Source organism: Mesoplodon densirostris, chromosome 13 (assembly GCF_025265405.1).
Source record: "Mesoplodon densirostris isolate mMesDen1 chromosome 13, mMesDen1 primary haplotype, whole genome shotgun sequence".
Taxonomy (NCBI): domain Eukaryota; kingdom Metazoa; phylum Chordata; class Mammalia; order Artiodactyla; family Ziphiidae; genus Mesoplodon; species Mesoplodon densirostris.
In genome coordinates, this window is record NC_082673.1 from 29,856,595 (window position 1) to 29,871,220 (window position 14,626).

Below are 14,626 nucleotides of genomic sequence, written 5' to 3' on the forward strand. Positions count from 1 at the left end.
TTCCTGTCACTTGTGCCTCACTTATTGTCCAATTTCCTCATTGACCTCTCTGATCTGATTCCTCTGGGCCTTCCGTGTTTCTTGAATACTTGACTCTGGACCTTTGGACATGCAATTCCTTATACTTTCTACACTGATATCCTCCCTTTCCCCATTGCCCAACTTATTGTTCAGGTGTCAGTTTATATTGCTAACATTTCTGGGGAATAATTTTGACCCAACTAGACTAGATATGTCTCTCTATTACTTTCCATAGAAACGGTGTTCTCCCTTTTATAGCAGTTTTATAGAAGTTTCACAGATATAAGTTTCTTTTAATTTATGATTTCCCCACTGGATTTTATGTTGTGTAAGGCAAGAAACATATTCGTATTTTTCTTTGCTGTATGCCAACATTTAGAATAATACCTGAAAATTAATCATTGCACAAAATTATTTGCTAAATAAAGAAATGAATGAATGACCAGAGAATGGGGGCTCTTTTTTAAGCTGACCTCAAAAATCCAAATGGGGGTAGAAGCTATTTCTTGCCTTCTGATTCTGACTTGTAGCAATTACATCCTTCTGAGCACCAAGAAGAGAAATAAGGTGATTAAGTTAAGAATAATTAAGATTCCTGATAAAATTGCTTGTCTGTCTCTCTTACACAGAAATCCATCACATCAGTTTTGTGTCTTAGAAACAGCTCTTTCAAATATGTAAGGACAAAAGATGTAGAGAACCTAAAATAGAATATCTAAACATCTGTTTATTTTGGTAATCCATGGTTATCTTATTTACTGATGCTGACTGGGTTTATGAAGTGAGAATGCAGGTGACTTTTGAAATATTTTGAGGCCTTACTTATGCCCTTTTTTCTGTTGCTACTGTTAACCACTCAGGTCTCAGGAACTGAGTGTGTGAAAGAAAGTGCTCTTTGATGAGGTACCTTTCCTGAGGATTCTCAAATTTCTCAAATTTGGTGTTGGATTCATAAATATGTAGATAAATTAAGTTCTTTGAAAATTGTTTTATGATCCCTTCTCCTAAAAATTTCAATCAACAGACTGGTTTATTATTTTCTTCAGTCGTGTCCCTGTGAAATGAAAGGAGATTTGCTATTTTATTTTGGAAATACATGTCTTTTAAATTCTCTCCCATGGAAAAGCCCAGCTCATCCACTTCAAACAACAAGGAGAGACATTTTTAAAATATCTATTTTCTAATCATTATATATATATATATAGCTTGAAAAGAAGAGTTACAGTTGCTGTCACTAATCATTTAATTTTCAACTGTGTATAAGAATAGCAAAGATAATCCAAATCATACTGTAATTCTGATGTCTGCTCTTCATGAATGACCAAACCTAATTTCTGGAAAAACTGATAATGATCAACATTTGTCATCTGAATTTGGATAATCAAATAAAATATATTGTTATTCTGTTCATTCATTCTTGACTGATTAGGCAATTCAAAGTCAGACAGAAGGTGATGTACATATTAATGATACAAGAAAAATTCAGGTACACACTAGATTCCAGGAAAATAATTTTATAGTGGACTACTTGAAAGTGTAAGGGGAAAATGTACAAAAATAAATGACATTTGGAGAAAAATCACATTTTTAACTGTTTTAAATAATATAGTTATTGTCATAAATGCCACTTTTAAAACTATTAAGGAGGTCCAAGTGTATGTGTGTGGGCATCCTTTAATTAAAGTGACCTTTTCTGTTGGATTTTTCTATACCAATAATCTGTGGTTCACAGAACATTTGATCAAATGTTATATTCTTGCTAAAACTTAGGAATTTTAGCTGTGAAGTTTCTGAAAATGTTTTTGTATTCCCACACATAATACCATCAAATTACAGCAAGTTTCTAGGTTCCTTGAGGAATTCCGATGGCTTGGTGCACAGGGTGTGTGCTCTAGGGACAGATATAAACAAATGGAACACACTCCCTGGTATTCTACTTCCAGCTGATAATCCACACTATAATTTCCAACATTTTTTCCCCCAAATTGTAAATCTGAGCAAATTCCTCCATGGCCTTTGATTCAGGCTCATACCTTTACTTTGCTCTGTGTTCCTCGCTTTCATGCCTTTATAAAATTTCTACCTCTTTTCACTCCAGATTCAAAGCCTTCAGTTTTTAATCCAGTCTGATTATAAAGCTATTTTCTTTTTACTCTTTCTTTTGCTTAATGACTAGACCTTAACTCAGACCATAACCTAAAGGTAATGAAGCTCAAGCTTTAGGCCTGTCATTTGATTTGCCTAGGTTCCTTCCACAGACCTGAGAGAGGCCTTAGAAATGTATTCACGTGCTCATAAATTTTTTGTAACGTTTGCAAAAGGAAGACATTTTAACTTTAATCAATTGTTTTCTCTTAGCCTGTCAACTTTCTTTTCTTACACATTCATGACACCTGGCATTGGAGTGGCTTCTGGCATTTTGTGGATTCAGTTTAGGGAAATTTGAGTTAAAGATACTTTTCATTTTGGTCTAGTGGGATTTAATTTTTCGTTCTTAGTCATTGCTGTACACGCAAGTTATTATTGCTCGCTTTCCTAGTGTATGAATGGCTGTCAAGATTAACCCTATCACTACTGAGTGGACCCAACAGCATCCTGACACGGGTCAGAGCTGTCATCACCTTATACAACCATCCTATGGCAACCTGATACCAGAAACATGTTGGCAGTCGAATGGCACATACTTCGAAATGTATGACGAGATAACTGAATCCATGGAAGAGCTTTCCAAATCTTAAAGCCCACACATGAAAGAAATGTGGACTTAGATTTTCCTAAATATGACAGGAATTCTAACGTTTAAAAAAGAAGCATTTCTAAATTATTAAGAATAATTAAAAACATTTTACCAACCAAGCTTGAGAGAATATTCTTTTCAATAGAAATGATATAAAATTGGTGTCATACAAAGAGGTAAAAATATATAAGAAATGTAGTAAAAATTTTAGAAAATTAAATCTAATGGATATACAACTAATTAATAAAAATACTATATTATTTTTCTGGATTTTGTGGTGTTTTGAAATTGTGTAGCTTTTAAAAATATGTAATGATAATTTATTACCCTTCCTTCCCTTTCTAAATAAATATTCACGTTTGTTCCAAATTTTTAATTTATAAATTTATGCTCTTTATTTTATTTGTCAGACTCAGCAAAACCTGGAATAGAATCTGCCCTAACTCAATTAGCCCAATAACTCAAAAAAATGAAAACGACTATAATGAAGATTTGGCTGTGGTGGCTAAGTGGTTGGGAGCTCTGAGGGTCCAGAGTGAGACTACATGGCTCTACAATTTATTATCTGTGTGACCTTGAACAATTTACTTAACATATCTAAGCCTCAGATTTCTTACTTTAAAAGGAGGAGGTTGGATTTAGAAAATAAAATTCCTTGTAAGTGTATGATAATATAAAGAATTAAAAATATACTGGGCAATCAACTAAATAAGATAATAGAACATCTATGTTGAAAGGAATCTTGATTTTCCTATAATTCTATATCAGCTCTGTGGATTTCTCACTGCTCCTTCAGATGTGTAGGGGGAGACATGGGTCTGGTATGGAAACTGACCTATCCTCCCACTCCTTAAACTAGTGTAGGTCTGCTTTTATTTATATACAGTCTATGTAAGATTTAGTTTGAACAAAGTGACTGTGTGTGTGTGTGTTTGAACGCCACTGCTCTTGTCCAATCCTTGTAAAAGAATCACTTGATAACATTAGTTAAAATATTCAAAATTAAAAACAAGTGGTAATCTGTTCTCTATCTGATATATCATATGTGGGAAAGATAAGATGTTTTTTAAAAGTAAAAATAAAATAAAACCGACCACAGCAAATTCTACTGTCCAGAACAGAGCTTAAGTATTCAGTGAAAATAGGAGAACAACAAGAAGCAATTGGAAGAAACATAAACTTCCCCCCAATTCTCAGGGATATTAGATGATTATCAAGTTTCCTACAGTACATGAGACTGAGCCCCCTGTTGCTTTCTGTTTGGTTGGTTATTTTTAACTATTATTAAAAGAAAAATTGAACTCAAACAGCAGGAGGACTTTGATAGAGAGCTAATATTTGAATTTTGTATATACATGCCCAAGGGTATGTTTTATTTTCTTTAATATTTCAATTGTGCTTTTTAATTGGAAAAAAGTGACCTCTTTATACCTTCTACACAAAATGCCAGACACAATTATATTAATCCCTCTTTAATTTGACAGCTCTTCAAATATATGAATCAACTCTATCTCCAAGTATATTTAATTCCAGTTAAAAATTGATTGCTTTATGATAGGACCTAAAGATACTTTCTTTGATATCTATAGGTCACTGAGAAGTAAAAATTAATCAGCATCTCTGAAGTTTACTTTCAATTTTGGAGACCATCATGGGCCTCTTGGTAACTCCTCCTGAATGAAATTTTTCTTACATTCAGAATTCCTCCTCTCTCTCTCTCTCTGTGTGTGTGTGTGTGTGTGTTAGCATGATTTCTTCACTTAGCAATTTTCAGTATTTCATTTTCAATCACCATTAGCTATGTGTCCTTGAAGAAATAAAACTCTTTGTTTCTCAGTTAAATACTGCTTCTTTCTTTCTTTTTATATTGACTGATTGGTTGATATTTTAACATCTTTATTGGAGTATTATTGCTTTACAATGGTGTGGTAGTTTCTGCTTTAAAACAAAGTGAATCAACTATACATATACATATGTCCCTATATCTCCTCCCTTTTGTATATCTCTTCCACCCTCCCTATCCCACCCCTCTAGGTGGTTACAAAGCACAGAGCTAATCTCCTTGTGCTATACAGCTGCTTCCGACTACCTATCTGTTTTACATTTGGTAGTATATATAAGTCCATGCCACTATCTCACTTCATCCCAGCTTACACTTCCCGCTTCCTGTGTCCTCAATTCCATTCTCTATGCCTGTGTCCTTATTTCTGTCCTACACCTAGGTTCTTCAGAATATTGTTTTAAAATTTTTTTTAGATTCTGCACATATGTGTCAGCACATGGTATTTATTTTTCTCTTTCTGACTTACTTCACTCTGTATGACAGACTCTAGGTCCATCCACCTCACTACAAATAACTCAATTTTATTTCTTTTTTAGGCTGAGTAAATTTCCATTGTATATATGAGCCACACCTTCTTTATCTGTCGATGGACATTAAGGTTGCTTCCATGTCCTGGCTATTGTAAATAGATCTGCAATGAACATTGTGGTACATGACTCCTTTGATTTGTGGTTTTCTCAGGGTACATTCCCAGTAGTGGGATTGCTGGATCTTATGGTAGTTCTATTTTTAGATTTTTAAGGAACCCCCATACTGTTCTCCATAGTGGCTGTATCAATTTACATTCCCACCAGCAGTGAAAGAGGGTTCCCACTTCACACCCTCTCCAGCATTTACTCTTTGTAGATTTTTGATGATGGCCATTCCAACTGGTGTGGGATGATACCTCATTGTAGTTTTGATTTGCATTTCTCTAATGATTAGTGATGTTGAGCATCCTTTCACGTGTTTGTTGGCAATCTGTATGTCTTCTTTGGAGAAATGTTTCTTTAAGTCTTCTGTCCACTTTTGGAATGGGTTGTTTGTTTTCTTGATATTTAGCTGCATGTGTTGTTTGTAAATTTTGGAGATTAATCCTTGGTCAGTTGCTTCACTGAAAATATTTTCTACCATTCTGAGTGTTGTATTTTTGTCTTGTTTATGGTTTCCTTTGTTGTGCAAAAGCTTTGAAGTTTAATTAGGTCTCATTTGTTTATTCTTGTTTTTGTTCCCATTTCTCTAGGAGGTGGGTCAAAAAGGATCTTGCTGTGATTTATGTCATAGAGTGATCTGTCTATGTTTTCCTCTAAGAGTTTGAGAGTGTCTGGCCTTACACTTAAGTCTTTAATCAATTTTGAGTTAATTTCTGTATATGGTGTTAGGGAGTGTTCTAATTTCATTATTTAACATGTAGCTGTCCAATTTTCCCAGCACCACTTATTGAAGAGGCTGTCTTTCCTCCATTGTGTATTCTTCCCTCCTTGATCAAAAATAAGGTGACCATATGTGTGTGGGTTTACCTCTGGGCTTTCTATCCGGTTCCATTGATCTATATTTCTGTTTTTGTGCCAGTACCATATGGTCTTGATACTGTAGCTTTGTAGTATAGTCTGGAGCCTGATTCCTCCAGCTTCGTTTTTCTTTATCAAGTTTGTTTTGGCAATTCGGGGTCTTTTGTGTTTCCATACAAATTTTGAAATGTTTTGTTCTAGTTCTGTGAAAAATGCCATTGGAAATTTGATGGGTACTGCACTGAATCTGTAGATTGCTTTGGGTTGTATAGTCATTTTCACAATGTTGATTCTTCCAATTCAAAAACATGGTATATCTCTCCATCTGTTTGTATCATCTTTAATTTCTCTCATCACTGTCTTATAGTTTTCTGCATACAGGTCTTTTGTTTCCTTAGGTAAGTTTACTCCTAGGTATTTTATTCTTTTTGTTGCAATGGTAAATGGGAGTGTTTCCTTAATTTCTCTTTCAGATCTTTCATCATTAGTGTATAGGAATGCAAGATATTTCTGTGCATTAATTTTGTATACTGTAACTTTACCAAATTCATTGATTATCTCTAGTAGCTTTCTGGTAACATCTTTAGGATTCTCTATGTATAGTATCATGTCATCTGTAAACAGTGACAGCTTTACTTCTTGTTTTCTGATTAAGATTCCTTTTATTTCTTTTTCTTCTCTGATTGTTGTGTCTAAAACTTCCAAAACTATGTTGAATAATAGTGGTGAGAAAACAATGTTGGCTGTGGGTTCTCATATAAGGCCTTTATTATGTTGAGGTAATTTCCTACTATGCCTATTTTCTGGAGGGTTTTTACCTTAAATGGGTGTTGAATTTTTCTATAAGCGTTTTCTGCATCTATTGACTGGATCTTATGTTTTTTCTCCTTCAATTTGTTAATATAGTGTATCACATTCATTGATTTGCATATATTGAAGAATCCTTGCATTCCTGGGATAAACCCCACTTGATCATGGTCTATGATACTTTTAATGTGCTATTGGATTCTGTTTGCTAGTATTTTGTTGAGGATTTCTCATCTATGTTCATCAGTGATATTGACCTGTAGTTTTCTTTCTTTATGACATCTTTGTCTGCTGTTGGTATCAGGGTGATTGTGGCCTCATAAAATGCGTTTGGGAGTGCTCCTCCCTCTGTTATATTTTGGAAGATTTTGAGAAGTTTAGGTGTTAGCCCTTCTCTAAATGTTTGATAGAATTCGCCTGTGAAGCCATCTAGTCCTGGGCTTTTGTTTGTTGGAAGATTTTTAATCACAGTCTCAATTTCAGTGCTTGCGATTGGTCTGTTTATATTTTCTATTTCTGCCTGGTTCAGTCTCAGAAGTTTGTGCTTTTCTAAGAATTTGTCCATTTCTTCCAGGTTGTCCATTTTATTGGCATAAGGTTGCTTGTAGTAATCTCTCATGATCCTTTGTATCTCTGCAGTGTCAGGTGTTTCTTCTCCTTTTTCATTTCTAATTCTGTTGATTTGAGTCTTCTCCCGTTTTTTCTTGATGAGTCTGGCTAATGGTTTATCAATTTTATCTTCTTAAAAAATCAGGTTTTACTGTGACAAAGCAAAAGAGAGGCATGGACATATATACAGTACCAAACGTAAGGTAGATAGATAGTAGGAAGCAGCCGCATAGCACAGGGAGATCAGCTCCGTGCTTTGTGACCGCCTGGAGAGGTGGGATAGGGAGAGTGGGAGGGAGGGAGATGCAAGAGGGAAGGGATGGGGGAACAGATGTATATGTATGACTGATTCACTTTGTTATAAAGGAGAAACTAATAAAAAAATACAGCTTTTAGTTTCATTGATCTTTGCTATTGTTTCCTTCATTGCTTTTTCATTCATTTCTAATCTGATCTTTATGACTTCTTTCCTTCTGCTTACTTTGGGGTATTTTTGTTCTTCTTTCCCTAATTGCTTTAGGTGTAAATTAAGGTTGTTTATTTGAGATGTTTCTTGTTTCTTAAGGTAGGATTTTATTGCTACATATTTCCCTCTTAGAAGTGTTTTTGCTGCATCCCATTGGTTTGGGTCATTGTGTTTTCATTGTCATTTGTTTCTAGGTATTTTTTTTATTTTCTCTTTGATTTATTCAGTGATCTTGTGGTTAGTTCATACTGTATTGTTTACCCTCCATGTGTTTGTATTTTTTACCAATTATTTCCAGGAATTGATAACTAGTCTCATAGCCCGTGGTCGGAAAAGATCCTTGATATGATATCAATTTTCTAAAAATACCAAGGATTGATTTGTGACCCAAGATATGATGTATTCTGGAGAATGTTCCATGAGTACTTGAGAAGAATGTGTATTCTGTTGTTTTTGAATGTTTATAAATATCAATTAAGTACCTCTTTTTTAATGTATCATTTAAAGCTTGTGTTTCTTTATTTATCTTCATTTTGGATGATCTGTCCATTGATGAAAGTGGGGTGTTAAAGTCCCCCACTATGATTGTGTTACTGTCGATTTCCCCTTTTATGGGTGTTAGCATTTGCCTTATGTATTTAAGTGTACATACATTTGGTTCATAAATATGTACATTTGTTATATCTTCTTGTTGGATTGGTCCCTTGATCATTATGTATTGTCCTTCTTTGTCTCTTGTAATTGTCTATTTTAATGTCTATTTTGTCTGATATGAGAATTGCTCCTTTAGCTTTCTTTTGATTTCCCTCTTCATGGAATATATTTTTCCTTCCCTTCACTTTCAGTCTGTATGTTTCCCTAGGTCTGAAGTGGGTCTTTTGTAGACAGCATATATAGGGATCTTGTTTTTGTAACCATTCAGCTAATCTATGTCTTTTGGTTGGAGCATTTAATCCATTTATGCTTACATTCATTTATCAATATCCATGCTCTTATTACCAGTTTCTTAATTGTTTTGGGTTTGTTTTTGTAGGTCTTTTCCATCTCTTGTGTTTCTTGCCTATAGAAGTTCCTTTAGCATTTGTTGTAAAGCTGGTTTGGTGGTTCCAAATTCTCTTATTTTGCTTTTCTGTAACAGTTTTAATTTTTCCATCGAATCTGAATGAGATCCTTGTTGGGTAGAGTCATCTTGGTTGTAGGGTTTTCCCTTTCATCACTTTCAAAATGTCCTGCCACACCTTTCTGGCTTGCAGGTTTTCTGCTGAAATATCAGCTGTTAACCTTATGGGGATTCCCTTGTATGTTATTTTTTGTTTTTCCCTTGCTGCTTTTAATATTTTGTCTTTGCATTTAATTTTTGATAGTTTGATTAATATGTATCTTGGGGTGTTCTCCTTGGATTTATCCTGTATGTGACTCTCTGTGCTTCCAGGACTTGATTGACTGTTTCCTTTCCCATATTAGGGAAGTTTTCAACCATAATCCATTCAAATTTTTTCTCAGCCCGTTTCTTCTTCTCTTCCTCTTCTGGGACCCCTATAATTTGAATGTTGGTGCATTTAATGTTGTCTCAGCAGTCTCTGAGACTGTCCTCAATTCTTTTCATTCTTTTTTCTTTATCCTGCTCTGCAATAGTTATTTCCACTCTTTTATCTTCCAGGGCCCTTATTCATTCTTCTGCCTCAGTTATTCTGCTATTGATTCCTTCTAGAGAATTTTTAATTTCATTTATTTTGTTGTTCATCATTGTTTGTTTGTTCTTTAGTTCTTCTAGGTCCTTGTTAAACGTTTCTTGTATTTTCTCCACTCTATTTCCAAGATTTTGTATCATCTTTACTATCATTAATCTGAATTACTTTTCAAGTAGACTGCCTATTTCCTCTTCATTTGTTTGGTCTGTTGAGTTTTTACCTTGCTCCTTCGTCTGCTGAGTGTTTTCCTTCTGATTTTGCTTAAATTACTGTGTTTGTGGTGCCCTTTTTGCAGGCTGCACATTTGTAGTTCCCGTTGTTTTTGGTGTCTGCCCCCAGTGGGTCAGTTTGGTTCAGTGGCCTGTGTAGGATTCATGGTGGAGGGGACTGGTTCCTAAATATTGCTTCTTATAGCATATTCCACCACTTTCTCTCTCTCCATACTTGCACCTGAGTGTTCCAATTCACCACTTTTTTATTGGGAAACTTCCTATGCAAGTTAAATGACTCTATTTATGTTCCCTGTAATATAAGTTGATTTTATTTCTTCAGCAAAATTTTCAGCACATGCTGTCCAACTGTTCCTCTAGCGACTGCCACAAGGACCCAATAAATCCCCTTATACACTTGAATCCCTTCCTGGGGAGAAGTATTGTGAGTGGAGTAACTCTGGTAAACTAAGCAGTTTTACTGAAGAGTCTATGTCTTTGAAAAAGACCATGTGAGGCATCCAGAGTTGGAACTTCGTGTAGTCTCAATATTTAAATTGAATAGAGAGTATATTACAAGATTTGCCATATTATTAAGAGAGAGTGCAAGGATGTTTTTGTTTTGTTTTAGTCTTCAACCTAGTGGATTAAGGATTCTAAAAAAAAAGACTAGATTAATTGAAGAAAAAATTCAGAAACTCCATTTAATATACACATCTGAGTAAATTATTAATATTAAAGTGATAGAGACTTTATGAGAGCCCTAACCATTTTCCCACAGCTGCAAAGATATTTCCTGAAACAATCAAACTCTCTCCTTATTTGCAAGAAGTATGATGAATTACTGGAGAGTGAAAAAGTCAACAGGTTTACAAGAGCTTTACAAAATATAGATCACATGTACCTACAATTTGAAACATTTAGGAATTCAGTGAAAGCATGGATTCCAATGGCTATTCATAATAGTTAGAACTCAGCAGATGTCATTGCACATAAATGCTGGTGATCAGAAGCCAGTTACCAATTTATCATGACTCTTTATAAGCTCCTAGGTTTGAGATGATTACCAGGAGAGAAAGGAGTAGAAAAGGAATCCTATAATTATTTTATTTCCATGTGTAATGCCTGAAATACTTGGAATATTTTACAATGTTGCTTTTTGCCATCAGCTGGAATTGGGGCTAGAAATAGAAATAAAGGTGAGTAAATGAAAATACAAGGGAAATAACATTTTTTTCACACCATTGTAAGTGGTCTGATAATTCATAATGATGATAATGATAAGAAAAACACTATTAAACAACTCTATATTTACTAGTAATAGTTTGAACATTACAGTTTTTCTCAATCTATGAATTTTTTTCCCTTTTTGTTAATCTAGTTTCTTTCTCTGCATTAAGAGTAGGTCAGGAAGATGTGGTAAGAAGGAATGGGTATGATGTATGTAAAAGTTCCTGCCAAACAAAAAATGTAGAGATTGAAAGAAAAGTGAAGTTCTGTTTAAAGAGTGGAAGTGGAGGCCAAGTTTTCAGACCTGAATATTTTGGTTTGCCATCACAGGGGTGTATGTTAGACTCCACTGAATAATTTTTGGGGAATTTCAGAACTGCACATCATTTGTCAGGGCAGAGCCTCAGACACCCTTAAGACCAGTGCCCAAGTTGGGCAGCAAAATTAATGTAAGAATGGTGGTAATAGGAGGTTAGAGCAGTATGTTACAATTCCTCTTGTTTCTTCCTGTTCCAGGTATGGTAATCCAAGTATTTGAAGGTTCTTGAGTGTCCATGTAGGAAAGGCAGAAGTAAACTAAAAAATAGGAATTTAACAGGAATAAGATTTTCAGAGCAAGATTAAGTTAGTTGAAGGAAAAAATGTTTTGCATTTTTAGCCAGAATATGTAAATTACAAGCTCATTCTTTTTTCAAGCTAATAGTTATAATTTTTGAGTGACTTCCAGACTTTTAAATACTATTTCTTTTAATGTCTTCTGTTAGTAATCTTATTTCCAATCTATTTTTTGATTGTCCCACTCACAGTGGTCACATGAACTTCCTACTGCTTGTCATCTATGTTGACTTTGATCTGTGGGAAGAAATTAGGGGTGTTGCTATCAATCAGAGGATTTAAGATTCTATGTGGAGTGCAGGGCTTCTAGAATGGCAGAGTGAGGACCTCTGTATATCTGCTCCTTCATACAAACAATGAAATACTGACAAAGATTGTCAAAACAAATTTTATCAGAACTCTGAAATTAATCAGATGCATGAAACCACATGAGGAGTATTTTATTTATTTATTTATTTATTTATTTATTTATTTATTTTATTAGTCTCTGCTTTACAACAACATGAGGAGTATTTATTCAAGAAAATTAGCAGGGTTTGTAGCTTTTTATTTTGACCTATTTTAATCCTCCTGTCTCCAATTCTGTAACAGTTTTTTGGAGCTAACAGCTCTGCAGCTCCTAAAAGGACAGACTGGTTAGGAGATCCTCAGAAAACCCACTCCCAAAGCACTGCCACACTGTGATTGGTCTGGCAACTCCCTTAAAAAAACACATTCATTATGTATTGTTGTTATTTGACCCTGGGAAGGAGGGGAAAGGTTCTTGCTAAATTTGCCACATTAATTAAAATGTTCAATTTTAAACAAAAATTATGAGACATGCAAAGAAACAACAAAATGTGTCCCGTATGTAGGGAAAGAAGCAGCCAAGAGCAAACAATGTCCTGAGAAGATTCAAATGTTAAACTTAGTAGGACAAAGATGTTAAAGCTACTATTATGAATAGGCTCAAATAAATAAGGAAGACAGTGTCTAATGAATTAAAGTAGAGCATGAAAACACAAAGCCTGCCCATCAGAAAAAGTTGGGGGACTTAATGGTTCAGGCATTTAAGAAAATTTCCAAACAATTATTAGATGACTACTAAGTGAAATAAACAGAGATTTAGGTAGCTGCACACAGGGGATACAGACTTTATAGATTTAAATGAAAGTATGACAATAATGTCTTACCACATAGATAATATCAATAAAAAGAAACTGCAGGTCTTCCCTGGTGGTGCAGTGGTTGAGAATACGCCTGCCAATGCAGGGGATATGGGTTCATGCCCCGGCCCAGGAAGATCCCACATGCCACGGAGCAGCTAGGCTCATGAGCCATGGCTGCTGAACCTGTGCGTCTGGAGCCTGTGCTCTGCAATGGGAGAGGCCACAACAGTGAGAGGCCCGTGTACCGCAAAAAAAAAAAAAAAAAAAAAAAAAAGAAAGAAAAGAAAAAAAGAAACTGCAAAATAAGGTCCAAATAGAGATTATGGAGTTAAAAAGTACAATAACTGAAATAAAAACTTCACTAGAGGTTCCACAACAGATTTGATCTGGCAGAAGAAAAGTTTGGCAAACTTGAAGAAGATATATCAATTAAGATTATCCAGTCATAGAAGAGAAATAATAAGAATGAAAAACATGAACAGAGCTTCAGAGACCTATGGGACACCACCAAGTATACCAGAATCAACACAATGGGAATCCCAGAAGGAGAGAAGAGAGAAAAGGGACAGAGAATATTTGAAGAAAGAATAGCCAAAACTTCCCAATTTGATGAAAAACATTAGTCTACTCATCCATACAGGTAAAAATGACTATTATATTCATCTAATGACATGGCTTTTAAAACCATGTCACACATTTCTGGATCTTCTCTATTCCTTTTCATTTATGCTTGATAACTGGTCAGTTTTACCCAGCTAAGAATACATTGTTATGAATGACTAACATTGAGCAAACAAAACCCAATAACTTCCTAACTTTTTCCAACTATTTTCTGTGAAGCAGCCAGTTTCTTAGGCACTTGGTCTACCTTCCAAATTATTTCAGGCAACTGATATTTCAAATGCTTTGCCACTAAAAATGTATGTCCATTTAAAAATCTGTGATATTATTTCCTTATCATCCCCTGTTTGGTTGTTAAATCAATGACATTTTTTTTAGGATTTGGTTATAATACCATGCTATTTCTGGATACAAATTTTTTATTATTACATCTGAAGTACACACTTTTAAATAATATTAAGTGGGGAGCTAGTTTTCTCAAAAGTATTTCTTAAAATTATCTACTAAATTAGTGCATTTCCAACTTTTTTTTTGCTACAACACACAACAATACCAAAAAAACCCAAACAAACAAGCCCAGTTTATAATGTGATCAGTAAACATGCATGCATAAACACATGCATAACAGATGAGCCAACAGAATATTATGCCTAAACTGGGACTGTTTCTGGCAAACCTACATATATTTGAGTACTCTGAATTCCCTTTCTACTGCTAAACTGATTTTTTACAATAGATTTTTAAAAAATACTGAACATTTAGCAATGGCATGGTAACTGGGTTAGTCCCTTGAAAACTTAGAATCAACATGAATTTTTTTTCTTGATTATCATATTTTTTAAATAGTGAATTTAATGATTAAAAGTAAATAAGTATCATCCATCATAAGAAAACTATGTTTTATTTAAAATTAAATATATATTTTTCACTTAAAATTTATATTCTCAAATGTTAAATTACATATTCATTTGCTCTAAATTTAACAGTACCTAAAAAATCAAGAATAAAATAAGACATCAATCATTTTATTGTCTAAAAGAGGTCTTTATTATTATAATGACTAATAATGAGAGATTTAAAATTGAAGCACTGAGTTTTATACAAAAAGAAGGTAAAGGGACTATGTAATATCCTAAAGT

The 14,626-nt window shown here is 34.3% G+C and overlaps 1 protein-coding gene across 1 annotated transcript in view; it reads left to right on the forward strand.

Moving 5' to 3' along the window:
- CNBD1 (cyclic nucleotide binding domain containing 1) overlaps positions 1-14,626 on the forward strand; it is a 329,575-nt gene that overhangs the window by 260,487 nt on the left and 54,462 nt on the right.